The sequence below is a fragment of the Podarcis tiliguerta genome (genome assembly GCF_965153285.1).
Source record: "Podarcis tiliguerta genome assembly, chromosome: 5".
Taxonomy (NCBI): Eukaryota; Metazoa; Chordata; class Lepidosauria; order Squamata; family Lacertidae; genus Podarcis; species Podarcis tiliguerta.
The window spans coordinates 77,978,313-77,995,429 of NC_139538.1; the positions used below are offsets into that span (position 1 = coordinate 77,978,313).

General features: G+C 42.9%; 1 protein-coding gene across 7 annotated transcripts in view; it reads right to left on the bottom strand.

The window, feature by feature from the left end:
* The window catches only part of LOC310677502 (uncharacterized protein), a 210,839-nt gene that overhangs the window by 66,280 nt on the left and 127,442 nt on the right, over window positions 1–17,117 (bottom strand). For 4 of the 7 annotated variants that reach the window (XR_014511196.1, XR_014511198.1, XR_014511199.1 and 1 more), the window contains one exon: window positions 15,490–15,569. The exons of the other annotated variants lie outside the window; for them this stretch is intronic. The gene's annotated coding sequence lies outside the window, so the exon portion shown is untranslated. The remainder of the gene's footprint in view (window positions 1–15,489; window positions 15,570–17,117) is intronic. 7 annotated transcript variants of the gene reach the window in all.

Here is a 17,117-nt window from a genome sequence, read left to right on the forward strand (position 1 = left end):
TATCGCCAAAAAGAAAAACGTCAAGAACTAGAACTGGGGTGAGGGCAGTCATGGGGCAATCATTTTCCCTTTATCTAGAGACCATTAGCTATTTTCTGTTCTGTTTCCTTTCTCTTGGTCTTGTGCAGACTGTTGGCTCAATGCGAACCATGGATCGCAGTCTTGTGGCTCACCCCCAGTTTAAAAATATCTCCATTTGGCAAGTAGCATTAATCACTTTCTCCCTCGTGCTTTGTGATAGGAAAGCACATCCTCTCTCCTCGCCACATCTCCTTTTCAATTTGTGTTGCTGGATTCTAAGTTTCCAGCCTCCTTCTCCAGTTCTCCAGTTCAGTACAGTTTATATATGCCTTTTCCACACTACAGTGGTACCTCGGGTTACATACGCTTCAGGTTACATACGCTTCAGGTTGCAGACTCCGCTAACCCAGAAATAGTCCTTCAGGTTAAGAACTTTGCTTCAGGATGAGAACAGAAATTGTGCTGCAGCTGTGCAGCAGCAGCAGGAGGCCCCATTAGCTAAAGTGGTGCTTCAGGTTAAGAACAGCTTCAGGTTAAGTACGGACCTCCAGAACGAATTAAGTACTTAACCCGAGGTACCACTGTAATGCTGTCCCCAAAGTGGTCCACAGGAAAAGTTCAAAACATTGCATTTGAAAAGACAACTTGCTACAATTCAAATAAGCATAGTATAAATTCAGTAGTTACAAGAAAATAATCTGAACTCAGAAGTACAGAGTTACATCAAAATCAACAGACCAAAAATAAACACATGAAAATGCCAGGAAGCTGCATTCCTAGCTCTAGCCTTGCTGCACGCTAAGAGGCCATAGTCATCTAAATACAATTCAGTGGGGGAAGAGAGTCTTTCTCACTCTTAACTCTCCCGTAGCAGAGTCTGGCACCAGCAAAAGGAAAGTGCTGGATTTAGGGTGGTGTGAGCAGTTCCCCCGAGCCAAAAGGCCACAAAATTGAGAAGATCCGTAATTGAGAAGATCTATTTGGGGACACAAAGGTTCGGGCTCACAGAGGGTGCCATATTATGAAAGATTACCAAAGTCTGCCCCTGGTGGAGGGCACCAGCAGCACGTCCTCTTTCCCATACTTTCTGGCAGGGGGGTTGTTTTTTGCTTGGATTGAGAGGTTTGCCTGCTTTGCTTCTTTCCCGCTCCCCAACTACCGCTGCTCATCTGCATCCTAGCACAAGATGTCACACACAAGTCTCTGCCCTACCCTCCTAGACAGCATCACCTTTCAACTTTATGCCTCACTTCCAGGCCCTTGGTCTGGCCGCAATAGTCAACTACTATGTACACAATTTCAGGTTTTCTTCAATAAAGCAAAGACCATGTAGGAACTGCAAACGACCTATTCTCATTCTTTTAAATGTTAAAATATAAAACAGGCATCCCCAGCCTTTGGCCCTCCAGATGTTTTGGCCTACAACTCCCATGATCCCTAGCTAACAGGACCAGTGGTCAGGGATGATGGGAATTGTAGTCCAAAACATCTGGAGGGCCGAAGGCTGGGGGTGCATGATATAAAACATCAGTTCAGAATTTAGTAATCATAAGACAGCACATGAGAGTTCAAGAATAGGAAACCCGTGCCTTCCTGATGAGCAAATATATTGAGGAATAAATTTACACTATTCCTGTCAAACCTTCACCATTCTTACTTGAAAGGCATGTTAGTATCAGAAGACATCAGGAACACTTTCATCTTTCAAAAGTAATATCTATAACTTCTCTGTTTACACCCAGCCTGGTCTCTCCTACTGCTTTGAACTACAACTTCCATAATTTCCTGGTCACCAGCTGTACTGGCTGAGGCGCATGGGAACTGTAGTCCAAAATATATTTGTGGGTGTGTCCCCCCCAAGTTGATGGGCATTGCCATTCAAACAGAGTGAATGTGTTGCATCATGTGACTAATTATGCAGGGTGGGGCTTACCTGCCCTTCCCCTAATATTTTATTCAGGTTGGCACCCCTGGACCAGAACATCTGGAGGGCACCAACCTTGAGAAACGTGGAGTCAAAGAAGTGTATTTACCTTTTCTTCTCCATGCACTAATCTAATTATTCTTTTTCTCATGAAAACATCTCCTTATAAATCACAGGCTGTGGAAAGTGAATGGCATTACTTTCTTGGCCAAGATGATAAATTACGGTCAGCTGCCACTATTAAAAAACAAGCCACCCATAACTGTTTTAAAATTTGCTTTCAAAAGTTCCCTCCACATTTTATTTTTCATCTAAGCCTTTTCTCGGCTCTGTAAAAGCCCTCAAATATGGATTTGAGCCTCAACAGCAAAAAAATGTGAAAATTATGAGTTGGACCCAAACTGAGAAAAACCTTTGACAAATTCAACTAATCATAGTACTGTCCTCACCTAGAGATGGAAATAAGTTTTCCATCTCAGTTTTGAACGTTTTCATTTATGAGTCTGTTCTATCCTCTATCTGCAATCTACAACTGTACAAAATTCACTTCTTGTTTAAAATAGCCTAAAATGTGCATTTTTATGTGGGTGTTATTATGTTTTTGAGCCAAGAACTGTATTGCAAAATGTGAAGATGATGCACAGTATCACAACTGAGAGGTCTGCCCAGTCTCTTTAGGTAAAGGTACCCCTGCCCGTACGGGCCAGTCGTGTCCGACTCTAGGGTTGCGCACTCATCTCGCTCAAGAGGCTGGGAGCCGGCGTTGTCCGAAGACACTTCCGGGTCACGTGGCCAGCGTGACGAAGCTGCAGCTGGCGAGCCACACCAGCACAGCACACAGAAACGCCGTTTACCTTCCCGCAGTAAAGCGGTACCTATTTATCTACTTGCACTTAGGGGTGCTTTCGAACTGCTAGGTGGGCAGGAGCTGGGACCAAACGACAGGAGCTCACCCCATTGCGGGGTTTCGAACCACCGACCTTACGATCAGCAAGTCCTAGGCACTGAGGTTTTACCCACAGCGCCACCCGCGTCCCTCGCCCAGTCTCTTTAGAACGTATCTAATTAAATGAAAGATCTGTATTGTTATGAATTAGTCCCATTTCCTATCCAAGTAGGTCAAGGACTAGCAGATTAGCCTTTGGATGCTTTGATCTACATCACCATCGATGGGACATCTCATATGTAGGCTCATGTAATGATTCAGTTCATGTGCAGAGGCCCCATGTGCACAGCTTCTGGTGGACACAGACGTGAATATAATTGATGCTTGCACATTAATCCTGCCTTCTGGGCGAACACCAGATGCATTAACTGGGCAAATGACTCAGCACTTGACTTGTAGCCAAATGGGAGCCAAGTCCGTTGAAAAGCATTTTGTTTGCAGAGTTGTGAAGCCATATGAAAGTTCCATCTGTGGCATTCATTCAGTGATGGCTCCTTCACACATGCCCAATGAGCAAGTATGCAAGTGTGTGCGAGAACCAGCCTTGCATCGCAATATCGACAACATTACAAAAATGTGCAAAAAAACTAGCAGCAGCTCCCACATTAGTGAAAAGTGTAGAGCACAAGCTAAGTAAGTAATAGCTTGATTGCTTCCCAAAACAGCTTGGAAAGAAAGAAAGACGCTCAGGGTCAAGGTTTTCCATGCCTTAAAATGTTACTTATAAGTTATTTTAAGGCTGATTCTCTTACTCTCCATTACAGCTCTGCCTCTCATGTGTGCAACTAACTACAGGACATATTAATCTCTGCATGATAAATATATATATATATTTCTTTATACGGTATTTAAATATAGGCAAAACTGGCTATTTCTGTGAGGGATGTGTGTGTGTCAGGGGGAGCAGGGGATAATTAAAAAAAATAGTATAAAAGGTAAAGGTACCCCTGCCCGTTCGGGCCAGTCTTGCCAGACTCTAGGGTTGTGCGCTCATCTCACTCTATAGGCCGGGAGCCAGCGCTGTCCGCAGACACTTCCGGGTCACGTGGCCAGTGTGACAAGCTGCATCTGGCGAGCCAGCGCAGCACACGGAAACGCTGTTTACCTTCCCGCTGGTAAGCGGTCCCTATTTATCTACCTGCACCCAGGAGTGCTTTCGAACTGCTAGGTTGGCAGGCGCTGGGACCGAACAACGGGAGCGCACCCCGCTGCGGGGATTCGAACCGCCGACCTTTCGATCGGCAAGCCCTAGGCGCTGAGGCTTTTACCCACAGCGCCATAAGTTATTTTAAGGCTGATTCTCTTACTCTCCATTACAGCTCTGCCTCTCATGTGTGCAACTACAGGAAATATTAATCTCTGCATGATATATATATATATATATAGATATATATATATATATATATACGGTATTTAAATATAGGCAAAACTGGCTATTTCTGTGAGGGATGTGTGTGTGTCAGGGGGAGCAGGGGATAATTAAAAAAAAAAGTATATTGGAATGGAAAACAAGGTTTTGAGAGCACTGGTTTGGCAATGTGTGTGACCTGATAGTAGTAGCAAACAATACCCATTTAGCACATTCCAAGTATTTAAGGCACCTTACATACATTATCTCAGTAATCCAATAGAATACAGGACTTCAATACATTCGTTTCAAATATGCATTTGGTGATATTTTGCTCAGCAGGAGATCAGAAGAAAAAGTTCTATTTTAATTTGCTCCTTTTAAATAGGAGTTTATTAAAGTTTTTTCCCCCATAATGCAATAAGATAAAAGAAGCTAGTCTAAATAAAAACAAAGACAAAAGAAAACACACAATCGTCTCTTAAAGGCACGTCTGAGACAAACACCTTCTCATCTTCCTTCACGAGCTCAGCAATGGCAGCACTGGCAAGGGAAATAGGGACATTCCAGGGTCAAATCAAAAGCCGAGATGGCTTTCATAATTCCAGAACTGTCCCTGGAAAATCAGGACACTTGGAGGGTATGTAATCAATTCTTGTGGTTATTTCAATCCCAATAAACTGTCCTGAATTCATTTTTACCTACAACACATCTGCACCTGGTGAAGTTGGGGTACTGCCCCTGGGCCTGCAATTAGCACTAGTATCAGTTTATCAGTATGGGGGAATTTTGAACCACCCCTACTAAAACAAGGGTCCTATTTGCTTTCATTAATTTTTCTGTTTATTCAGTTTTTGATGGCAGACCGGGAATAGGATATTCAGGGAAATACACTGTAAACATGTTAGATCCTTCTCCAGACACAAATACATTAAAAGACTACAAAAACACACAAGTTGAACACATAATAATAATAATAATAATAATAACAACAACAATAATAATATAAAAAGACCAGGTCCACTCTATAAATCAGTTCCTCAGCAGCCATCTCAGATATATAAAGCAAGAATGCTACAAAGTGAGGGGTTTAGGGACAGTGGAGGCTGTACTCTAACATAGCTTTTAAAAGGTCAGGACACTTACTGCTATTAGCTATTTTAGGTGGCTGAACAAAAAGTCTATGCTTTAGATTCATTAAGGATGCAACCCTGTGCTATTGCAAATTATCATTAAACACATTTATTGGCATTTTGCAAGACTGGCTAATTAAGAAGATGTTGGCGTATTACATGGTTAGTAAATTTAATAAATTGGTGGCTAATTATCTTTAGAAGCTGGGTATATTTCTTGAAAGACTATTAAAAAGGTTATTCGATTCGAAAACTAAGCTACAATTATTTACAGAGTGTGTGTGTATGGAATCATTGCAGGAGCTGTTAAAACTCAAGGAGAATAGTTTTTAATCACTAGCAGATACTCATTAAATAGTACACAGTTCCTTCCATCCTTAGCAGTTGCCAGCAATTATCAGCAAGAATGTTGGAACTATCCCATATCATAAGTGTAGCACCTAGTTCATCTAGTAGTTCCCAAAATAGTATTTAGCTCTTTCTGCAGATTTCCCCATCAATCAGAGACAGAAGTAACAAATGGCTGGGAATTTTTTTATTTTCCTTTCAGGTGAGCCAACAGGCAATCTCTTTAACCCACTAGACAGCTACCCCATGTCTAGCTCAAACATTATGAACCAAAAGACTGCTAGATGTAACTGAACCATGATTTGTCATTCATTGCCTGTATCTGACAAATCAAACATTTAAACATGCACTTAATTTGGAATGGATCTTTTTTCTGGGTCTTCACCCATCAAGGAAACTTATGAACAGAACGGTGCTCTCCTACAGAATCTCCCAAAAGAGTCCTCACTCCATCTAAGCCAGCCCCCAAGTCTTCATCAGATTACTAAAATGGTTCAGATTCTCTATGAAATACATTTAAACTGGTGTTCTTGCTCCTGTGTTGGTCGAGACAGAAGTGGGGACACACGGAGTATTTCTGCCCCCTAGCAGTCACATTAAGAGCCTGACTATTGTGATGGAGGCGTCATGTTTATGTATACATGAAGGCTCCATCACTATAGATGGTGGTACTTTGTGTGAAGCCTATGGGCAGAGCTACTCAGTGCAGTCCTGCTTCTATGCTGACCAGCACAGAAGTTTGCTTACCTCCTATGTGGGAAGCAGTGGCGGCCGTGGCATGGCACGGCCCATGACTAAGCCGGGCAATCGCCAGATGGCCGGCAGGGGGTGTCATGGCCGCCTCTGCTGGTCAATGAGACTGATGGGAACCTGCCCTTGGATCCAGCCAATCATGGGTGGGTCAGCGGATGGGTCTCAAGCAGAGGACTGGAGTGAGGACTTCCCCGTCCTGCCTTCACTTAGGTCCACTCAGTGGCGTAGCGTGGGTTGTCAGCACCCGGGGCAAGGCAAGTAATTTGCACCCCCTAACCTGGGGGCAAGGCAGGTAATTTGCGCCCCCCCCCCCGCTGCACTGTCCCTCCCCCAGATAGTCCCTCGCTCTCTCTCCGCACCACACCGCACGCCTGGCACCCTCCCCTCCACAGTGGGCGGCGACCCGGCAGCTCGGATCGGATTCGCACAGCCAGCACTGCAGTGAGAGAGAGTGAGTGAGCCAGGTAGGGGCAGAGAGCTGCGAGTGCGAGCGCGCTCCCCCCCAGATGTTGCACCCGGTGTGGCCGGTCCCCCCTGCACCCCCCACGCTACGCCACTGGGTCCACTCCTTAGACATTTAAGAGGACTGTGCCCAGACCTGGCAGCTAAGTCTGAGCTAGATTTCCCACTCTTCCTCCCTGTGCAGAATGTTGAGCCCTGCCCAAAGGTAAGCGGGCAGGTCAGGGGTATAAGGTTGCTATGGAAATCCCAGCTGCCATTTTCGGGGCCAGGCAGGAATTTCCCCTCCAGACAAATTGGGCCTGTCTGGGGTTTTTTCACCTAACACATAGCAACTGCCACAACTTGGTGAATAAGGCATTGAGTTGGATCCTTAGTCAAGGTGGAGAGGGGCAGGCTTAAGTTACCCCCAGGACAGTGGGTGAAGGGGGAGGTGCTCCAGTCCCCATAGTGCCAATACCTCTCTGATATACATCATAAGGTGATCCTTAACCCTGTGACCCTAACGTACAATCGATCAGCAGGCGGTTTATATTATTCTGGATACATAGCCAATGCCTTTGTCAAAGCCTACTGGCATCTGTAATCAACAAAAGTTGTGGCCTATTTCAATCCCAAGAGGTTGTCTTGTGTTATATCACTCTCTCCACCTTGGCCCCCACTCCTCCGACAAGCTCACTGTGCCTATGAACGCAAGGCAGAAGGTCCAAAAGGGCTTTACTAATATAGCTGTTAGGCACATGTTGCCTTTTATGTGAGCAGATATTTGTCCAAAGTTTTCTAAACACTATTTATAAACAAATATCACATTATTGAACTTCTTTTTCTTAACTTCTTTTTTTAAATATTCTCCAAAACAGCTTTTTAAAAATAAATAATAATGTTTCTTGCAACTGACACCCCCATAGCTCATTTCTGTTCAAGCTTTTACACCTCTGTTTGGCGACAACTGGGCCAGGTTTTTTACACTTCAGATTTATGAAGAACGCATGACTCAGGAATTGCACACTTCACACTAAATACAGGATCTGGTTCGCCAATAGGGGACAAAGTTAACCTCAAAAGAGCCGCAGCTCAAAAATCACTTCTGTTCTAGCTGATCTTCTAAACCAAGTTTATTGCAAAAGTAGAGAAATATAGTGGTACCTCAGGTTAAGAGCTTAATTTGTTCCGGAAGTCTGTTCTTAACCTGAAACTGTTCTTAACCTGAAGTACCACTTTAGCTAATGGGACCTCCCACTGCCGCTGCACCGCTGGCACGCAATTTCTGTTCTCATCCTGAAGTAAAGTTCTTAACCCAAGGTACTAGTTCTGGGTTAGCAGAGTCTGTAACCCGTAGTGTCTGTAACCTGAAGCGTCTGTAACCCGAGGTACCACTGTACCTGGTGTGTTCTCTCCCTGTACTAATCAACCCTGAAAAAAGTATTTATTATTGGAAATGCTTCTGTTTCTTTTTAATAGTTTCAAAGATGAGATTATTTATAGTACAGTGGTAACTCAGGTTACATACACTTCAGGTTACAGACTCCGCTAACCCAGAAATAGTACCTCGGGTTAAGAACTTTGCTTCAGGCTGAGAACAGAAATTGTGCAGCGGTGGCAGCTGGAGGCCCCATTAGCTAAAGTGGTACCTCAGGTTAAGAACAGTTTCAGGTTAAGAACAGACCTCCAGAATGAATTAAGTTAACCCGAAGTACCACTGTATATAGCCAGCAATTCTTCTGCTATACCTCACTCAATGCACTAGACACTGCATATTATAAGTTGATCTTAGATGCTCCATACTCATAGGACTGGCTCACATGAGGTAAGGAAGTGTGCCTCAGATTCACACATCCTCTCCCACCCTGCACATAAATGAGCTACCATTCTTATTGCAGACTATTTTCACAGCCCCCTTATTCCCAAGTCTCAGGATGTTCCCTACAGCTTGAGGGGGGCAGTTTGGAAACTTTTCTCTAGGACTACGACAAAGTTAGGAGGATTTTGGTGCCCTCAGCTGTTGTAGTCCAGTTTCTGAAGGCAACACACTAGAGACCCCTGAAAAAAGTTTTGTCAGTATTATGAGGCCCAGGGAAATACCGGGGGGTGGGGAATGTGTGTCTTATTTTGTTTTGAGAGACAGACAGAGTGAGTTCTCCAAGAACATTTTGAGGTAATTCCAAATTGAGCAGAGAAGCACTTGTCCATCATTCCACTGAGCTCTTGGGATGGAAAATGGTCTTATTTCTAGCATCAGGGCAATGCAGACCTTTGTTTCCTTCACTCATACTGACAGATGCTGAATAGTTAACAAGGTTACCCTAAGCATTTTTGCTTTCTGGTCACTACTGTGGCAGTCAAAAGAAGCTGAAATGGAAGGCAGGAGCCACACAGCCTTGAATGTGGCACAACTAAGCTGGTGGCAGGCTGCCGACCAACCCGCGAGCCTAGTTCTAGAATGTTCCAAAGCAAGGATCTGTGCAAGCCCAGTATCCATGTTTGTAACTCCACAGAGAAAAAGATTATCAGCGGAAAGTGAGAGCTCTGCTCTTCACATAGAAAATTTCACTTGATCCCCTCTTTCATGAAAGACTGGCAGGCACTCAAACGCATCTCTAACCATTCCCATCTGTGATCTGATCCATAATACCAAAGTGACTGATATCATTATTCCATGTAATTTGCTATCAAGACCTTTGCTTAGAGACTTTGAAATCAAACCCATCAAAGCATATGGCTTCTCACAGCACTGGCCTGTGAATAGATGGCACTGCCATGTCTCTGTGTGGGGTAAAAATGTCTCACAAAGCAAAACTGGATGCAAAGAAATAGATTCCCATCTCACATGTGGTTTTGCAAACTGAGGGTGGTTAAACTAATAATCATAAAGTGATATTTATAAGTAGTTTGGAAATAAAACTTGCTTAAATACAAAACATAGAAGGAGAAGAAACATTCAGAGTTTGTTCACAGATGGTCCAGGAAGGTTTAATTGGTATCAAGGATGCTCTTAGGGTAAATGTAATATGTGCAAAAGGGAATAAACAACCCAGAGACTATATTATATGATTTAGTTGCTTTAAAGTAAAAAGGAAAGTATAGACTGAGATGCCACCAAAAGAGAAGGATACAGAAACAGAAATTTTGGCAAACCTGTATCTAGAGATATTAAGGGGGGAAAGAAAGATTTCAATTTTTTGACAATATGTTTGAGAGAAAGTGAGATCAAATATAACTCCATTTTGTCTTAACGTTCCATTGGGAAAAGAATGGAATACGGTGCAAACTCTTGAAGATCAGCATGGAAATGATGATATGATGCCTTGGAAGCATGACCTTTAGAACAGCAGTTAGAGTTAACTCTTCCAACAGCCATACTCCTAGAAACAGCACAAGCACACAAAACATGGAGAAGAATCTCAGTGGCACTAAACAATCAGCAGGACAGGAGCTGACAAAGAGATCTGATTTCGCCTGAGTACAGAATGTGTTTGCCGAGTGCTGTAAAAACCAAGCCCGGAAAGCAACATTCCATGCAGAATTGGCACAGAAGATGGTGCTGTGGCTTCCGGGTTTGAAATTTAACCCAAACCATACCAAGAATGCTAAACCACAACAAGAACAGTACCAGAACACACCACCATTTGGCTCAGAAAAGTCTTCCTTGAAAGAAAGAAAAAGTTCTTTAAAATCCACTGCTGTGCAAGAACCAACAGATCAATGTTCATCTTCAGTGTGGGCTTGATCAAAATGGAACAAATTGCATTCTCTGCCTTCATAGGATGTTGGGAGATTTTGTTCATGCAGACTTCCTCCATAGATTATACCAACACACCTGGATGAGCCCAGGATCATGGCAAATGGATCTGAATTGGAATTGCAGTCTAAACAAGCTGACTACATAGTTATATTCATTAGAAGTGTGTAGAAGAGGTATAAATAAGAGAAAAACTAGCAAAAAAGGAAAACCCAGCAATTAAACACTTTATAGTGGTGACAGGAGAAGCTCTGCTGCTAGTTTTATTCAAGTTATATGGCAATATAAAAGGAGTTGGAATACATTCAGGATCTCTCTGTTATCTGATCAGAAAGTTTAACAGGCTTCAAAAGGAAGACAGAATTATTCCCTTTCAGCAGAGGCAGATAGTTTCATGTGTGTACTCAAGAATCAAGACTGCAAATCTTAATAAAAGAAAAACAAATCGTCTTGCTATTCCAAGCCATCCTTACCTCATAGCTCAACCTCAAAACACAGGCCTACTAAATGGTGATTCAAGAGATATTTGCTCTCTTTTGTATAGTTAACTGCCTCCATATCTCACCATCATTCCATTACTTTTCTATCTTGAGGAATATTTATACTGAACAACAAACTAAGCAGACACATCAAGTTTGCAGCCAGTCACAACCAATTTTTAAATGACAACTTAACACTTTTAAACAGGGCATGATCCCATCCCAAGCCCCAGTGAAGCATAGGCCTTTTTTGCAAAGAGTATCACATATCTCAAATGTAAATGAGGCAAGTGAAGTGCTTAAAAGCTCTCTGTAGAAATTAAAGAAATCAGCCACAAATATGTTATGAAACATTGGTTATCACAAAGCCCAAGGCCAGTCTTCAAGAGGGTTTTCCCAGCAACAGAAGCATTCGGTATTCTAATGTGGCTTAAAGTACATTATGACTGGGAGTATTTAGGTGAGTTTCCATTTTTTTTCATTGGAAATTGGCTCTTTTAAAAGGGGCAAAATCTATTTCAGGGTAAAAATTGAATTCCTCTCGTGCAGCAGTTCTGCAGTCTCTCAGAAAGCCCCAGAAACCAATCCCCAGGAAAATGCCCCAAGCCTAACCAGTTCAAAGACTATATACCTCCTTCATGGTGGAAAAGGGGGGACTGCCAGGAATGTGTAGCCTCAAACTTGAAGCAAATGTGGAGTTCCTTTCTTCTTCAGGTAATACAACAAATGACAGAACGGATTTGATAAAGCTAGAAAAAAATTGGAGGGGGCAGGGATTCTTCTCTTCTGAGGATCATCCTCAGGCTTGGAACTTTTAGATTAGCCAAAGGACTACATGAGTCCCTCAGGTCAAGACTGAGGAAGAAGCATCCCATCTGAAGGAGCATCTCCACGCCCATCGTTCAGGCTGGACTCTGAGGTCCAGCACCAAGGGCCTTCTGGTGGTTCCCTCACTGCGAGAAGCCAAGTTACAGGGAACCAGGCAGAGGGCCTTCTCAATAGTGGCACCCGCCCTGCGGAACACCCTCCCACCAGATATCAAAGAGAAAAACAACAACTACCAGACTTTTAGAAGACATCTGAAGGCAGCCCTGTTTAGGGAAGCTTTTAATGTCTGAAGCATTACTGTATATTAATATTTTGTTGGAAGCCACCCAGAGTGGCTGGGGAAGGCCAGCCAGATGGGTGGGGTATAAATAAATTAGTAGTAGTAGTAGTAGTAGTAGAGGTAGTAGTAGTAGTATATCCCTTTAGGGCTGGTTCACAGAGATTCCTGAGAGAGATGCCAATGAAAATATACAAAGGTGTGGCTATCAAGTAAGGTGCTGGAGAAAGCTTTTAAATATACAGTATCTGAAAGCAATGTGTTAGTCGTTGCTCTTCAACTCTGGCAAAAGCTCAGTAGGTTCTCCCAGGGGGAAATAGTGACTGCCTTTATTCAAGACGCTTCCCATACTGGCCAGCCAGGAACTTGAGGAGCAACACATTTAATATATTGTAATACCCATCATAAAACACATCAGCTTGGTTTAAAAGCTAATGGGGAATGCAGTCTCAAGGACGGTTTGCTTTTTAAAAATGGACCACATGCACACACAAAAATTTCATTTATTTTCTGACCAGCTATGTTGGATACATTTGGCAAGGAATTATTTATTTTTAGTCTGCAGGCTTTTGACTCTTAGCACTTCATTAAACTCATTTGCATATCTGGCAACAGCACACAGAACCAAACTATGCAGAAAAATTCAAGATGTTAAATGTTGGGCAGTGGAGTCTGAGGCTGTCAAACGAGAGATTCAAAGGCTCAGAGCTGCCTAGGGCTCTGCACCTGCAAATCTTATGTGTGAAGATTTTTCAACAGATGTTATTTGTCTTGCCAAATCCAGGATCTCTCGCTGAGATCAGGGCTTACAGGGCATTTGGTAGACACATATTCAAATAGACAAAAAGCACCTTGGAAACAGTCTTCCAAAATGAGCTGGAGCTCAATAGTACATATTCTCTGATTTCCTAAACTACAATAAAGGCCAGGAGTTGGTCTGTACATGTTCTGAATGCCCTCCCCCAAAGCCAAGGAAATAGCAATGAATGTGGAATTCAACATCACCAGCTTTTATCTTTCTAGCTTTGATGACTGTGAAAACAGTCACTAAAGTACATGGGCAGTAATGACAAGGGAACGCTATTCAGAACTGTATCGGCAATTACCACCATCCTCAGAAAACATCACAAGAGGAGCTTAGTTTCCTCCCTTCAACGTCTGAGTTGGCTTATTATCATAGCATCACAGAACTGTAGAGCTGGAAGGGACAACAAGGGTCATCTAGTCCAAAGTCCTGCCACACATGAATCTTTTACCCAACATGGGGCTCAAATCCACAACCCTGAGTTTAAGAGTCTTATGTTCTATTGACTGAGCTATCCAGTGTACCCACCTAAACATTTACAGGAAACAACTTGAGACAGTTTACTCATATATTATTCCCCAGACAAAAAAGTCTGCTTGAGACTGCATCTTACACCTATCAGACAGAATTTCACCAAGTATTAAGGAAGTCTAAAATTCATGAACTTATGTTTGTGTGCTTATACCTGGTTTGGATGTATCTGGTCAGCTGAATGTCTTTGTTTAGAATCTGTTTTGATATGCCAAGCTAGAGAAGAACTCTTGGTGGAAGTGCCACTTGATTCATTATAGAGAAGAAGAACATTGCAGGGTAGACAAACCTAGCAATTACAAACTTTGGCAACATCATTAGTGGGTGAGGTCCAGTAAAAAAATGAGTTTGGATTTGATATCCCACCTTTCACTTCCTTTAAGGAATCTCAAAGCGGCTAACATTCTCCTTTCCCTTCCTCCCCCACAACAAACACTCTGTGAGGTGAGTGGGGCTGAGAGACTTCAAAGAAGTGTGAGTGGCCCAAGGTCACCCAGCAGCTGCATGTGGAGGAGCGGTGAGGCGAACCTGGTTCCCCAGATTACAAGACTACTGCTCTTAACCACTACACCACACTGGCTCTCACTAGATCTGAAATCAGGAGGAACTCCATAGGGTTTGTGGTGGACAGGAGGCTTGGCCTTTTTGCTTCTGTTCAGGACTAGCAGAAAAATTAGGCTGCAATACTACAAACACTTGTGTGCAAGTCCTATTGAACTCCATGAGATCTGATTACTTCATGCATAGGATAATACTGTGTGTTACGTAAACCAAGGGTTGTATGATGTTGTATCCAAACGTAGTGCTAAATATTTTGTTCCATTACCACAAGGATTTCTCCTTCCAGAATGGAACTTTCCCCTCTCTCTTTCTGCTGAGTACCTCTTAAATTGGTTCTGGTGCTTGACCCAACCCTCCAGAGCAAATCTGGGTGCACACAGGAGGAGGAGGAGGGGATACTGTGCAAAGAATTATGGACTGCCCTTCTTCATGGCCTCCACGGGTTTTGTTGGATGTGGAAATCCACCGGAAAACTGAACCTTCTTAGGAAATAGTCTCCCAGAGAATCCTTTACAAACTCAGATGCAGACAAAAATCCCTTCTCAGATTTCTTATCAAGTGTCTTCCAGATAAAGTAAATTAAACTCTTGGGGCAATGGGGTAGGAAGACAGATATTTAACTGCATGGCAACCTGCCATAATTAAAAAAAGGTCTTCACCGAAGAATTTCCCCTCCTGTCCTTACAATAAAACAGGTAGAAAATCCCCAGTGCTTAGGAAAATGTCATTCCTATCGACTGTTGTATTCTCCCTGCTCTGATCATAAAATGGAAGCATCTCTTAAAAATTACTGAATTGATTTAATCACCATGGTCTTGATGACAGGTTGGCAGCAGCTGCAATCTATAATACCTTCAAAGGGTTTTTGCATTATTAAGAAAAACCAAGAGTGCCCTTTAAAAGGTAATAGCATGCTCCTTTTCAAGACATGGACATGTACCACATTTCTCACATATGATGGTTCTCGGCATGTATAGATTATCACTCCCCCTCTAGTCAATGCACAGGACTGTGATCAGATCTAGCACTCTAGGTGCAGATGTTTGTGCTGCTGAACAAAGATTAACGTTTCACTTGCTTACTGTCTAGATGCTCTTCCTCATCCCTGGGTGCTTTCGTGCTTCTAATGTGTTTCTGAAGGTGAAATAATGTTCCTAAAAATATTTTCATTGTTAAGTCTACTATTAATATTATTATATTTTACATTTTTTTTGGGGGGGGGGGAGTGTTATGTACTGAAGTTCTCAACCTGGGCAAGCAGGGGGATACTGTAGATAGTTCAGGTCCACATATGCAAATAAGGGATCGAAAGTGACGTTCAGTGATTGGATACTTACAGAAAATGGTTACTGTTGCGTTGTAGCGGAGCTCTATATAAGTAGGCTGGCTGAACCCTTCATTTCAGTTCTGTTCTGGCCTGTGAATAAACAAGAGCTGTTTGAAGAATCGCTGTGTCGTCTGATATGTTCACCCACAACTTAACAGGAAATAGTGTCTGAATGGTGCTACTGTGAAGCTCCTTCAGAGGCCTCACTCTTTTTTTGTGGCTCCTCTTCTCTGCCCCCTTCCACTAACTGCCTCCTCCAACACTCTTCCTGAAGATCCCACTATTTCTATTTGTTGCCAAGCAGCACAGCCTCCCTGGCTATGAGTTCCCTGTGACTAGAGCTCCACTCCCTGAATGCTCAGCTGACCTCTCTAAGAGTCCCATCAGGGGGAAAGGCATAAATAAATACAACAATAGGTTTTAATCACAGCCAAGTGGACACTTCTTCCTCCCCTTGCAGAAGCTAATCTGCAAACTGCTTCCTCCACCCCACCCCCAGCAGATACACATTCCAAGCCACCATGCCAGCAGTTCAGCCAAAATGAGAACAACACTGTACAGTCCCTGTACAGTCCTTTCCACTCCTCAACCTGAAGAGACAGGCTGAACAAAATAGTTCCACATATTACATACATGTACACACACATGCAGGTTTTAATGTGTTGCACTGAGATTAATTCTCAAGTGAAGGCGGCAAACTGAGGTCAATAGCAGATTACTACTGGTTAAGCAGGTGTTATAAAGATATATTTTTTAAAAACTGCCTGTATGAATTCTGAGACATGAATGACTAAAACAACACCGGAATGAAAAACATTTTCTCCTCCCTGGCAGCAGTCTGATTGTCTCTCCACTCTGGTTATCTCCCAGGCAGGAAAGACATGTCAAGTGCTTTGAACACAGTCATAACCACAGTTCAAACAGATGGGCACCCAACATCACCAAACGCACAGGTGTCTAATGGCTATGATCTATGCTAGCAGATGGCAGTGATAAACAACAGAAATGTTTAACAGCAAGTTACTTATTGTGTAATCTTATTTTACTACAGACCTGGGTACAGTAACAAATTCATGGAGCTGCTTGCTGCCATTAAGAGCTCATAGGTGTCTGCCACTTGGCATAAGCTCATTTCTCCCTCCCACGTACCAGCTACCCAATTTTTTTTATGTCATTACATTTAAATAGGACAGGTCTTGGCGATTCCATTTGTCTGGAACTTTTCCAATCTGGGTTCAGCTCTGAATCAGCACTGATTGCCCTGATGAATTTTCTTTATCAGGGGAAGGAGGGAGGGAGTTGCACTGTCTTGTTGCTTTTACTTGATCTCCCAGTGGCTTCTGGTACTACTGACATGTTATCTTGCTGAACCAGCTACACTGCAGTGGGGGCACTAGGAGCTGTTACGGTTACTGAATTTATGGTTGCATTTTAATTTGTATTTACCAGTATCGTAATGTGCATTTATTGGAATTAAATTACAGCTGTTGTGTTGCTTTAAGGCTACAAACTTCTCCGGGATTCGTTTGAAAGGTGCTATATAAATGTTTTAAATTTTATAAGCATTCAACATCCTCTCCCCTCCCCCATTCACACACACCCACCCACCCACACACACACACACCAGGCACTTACCCA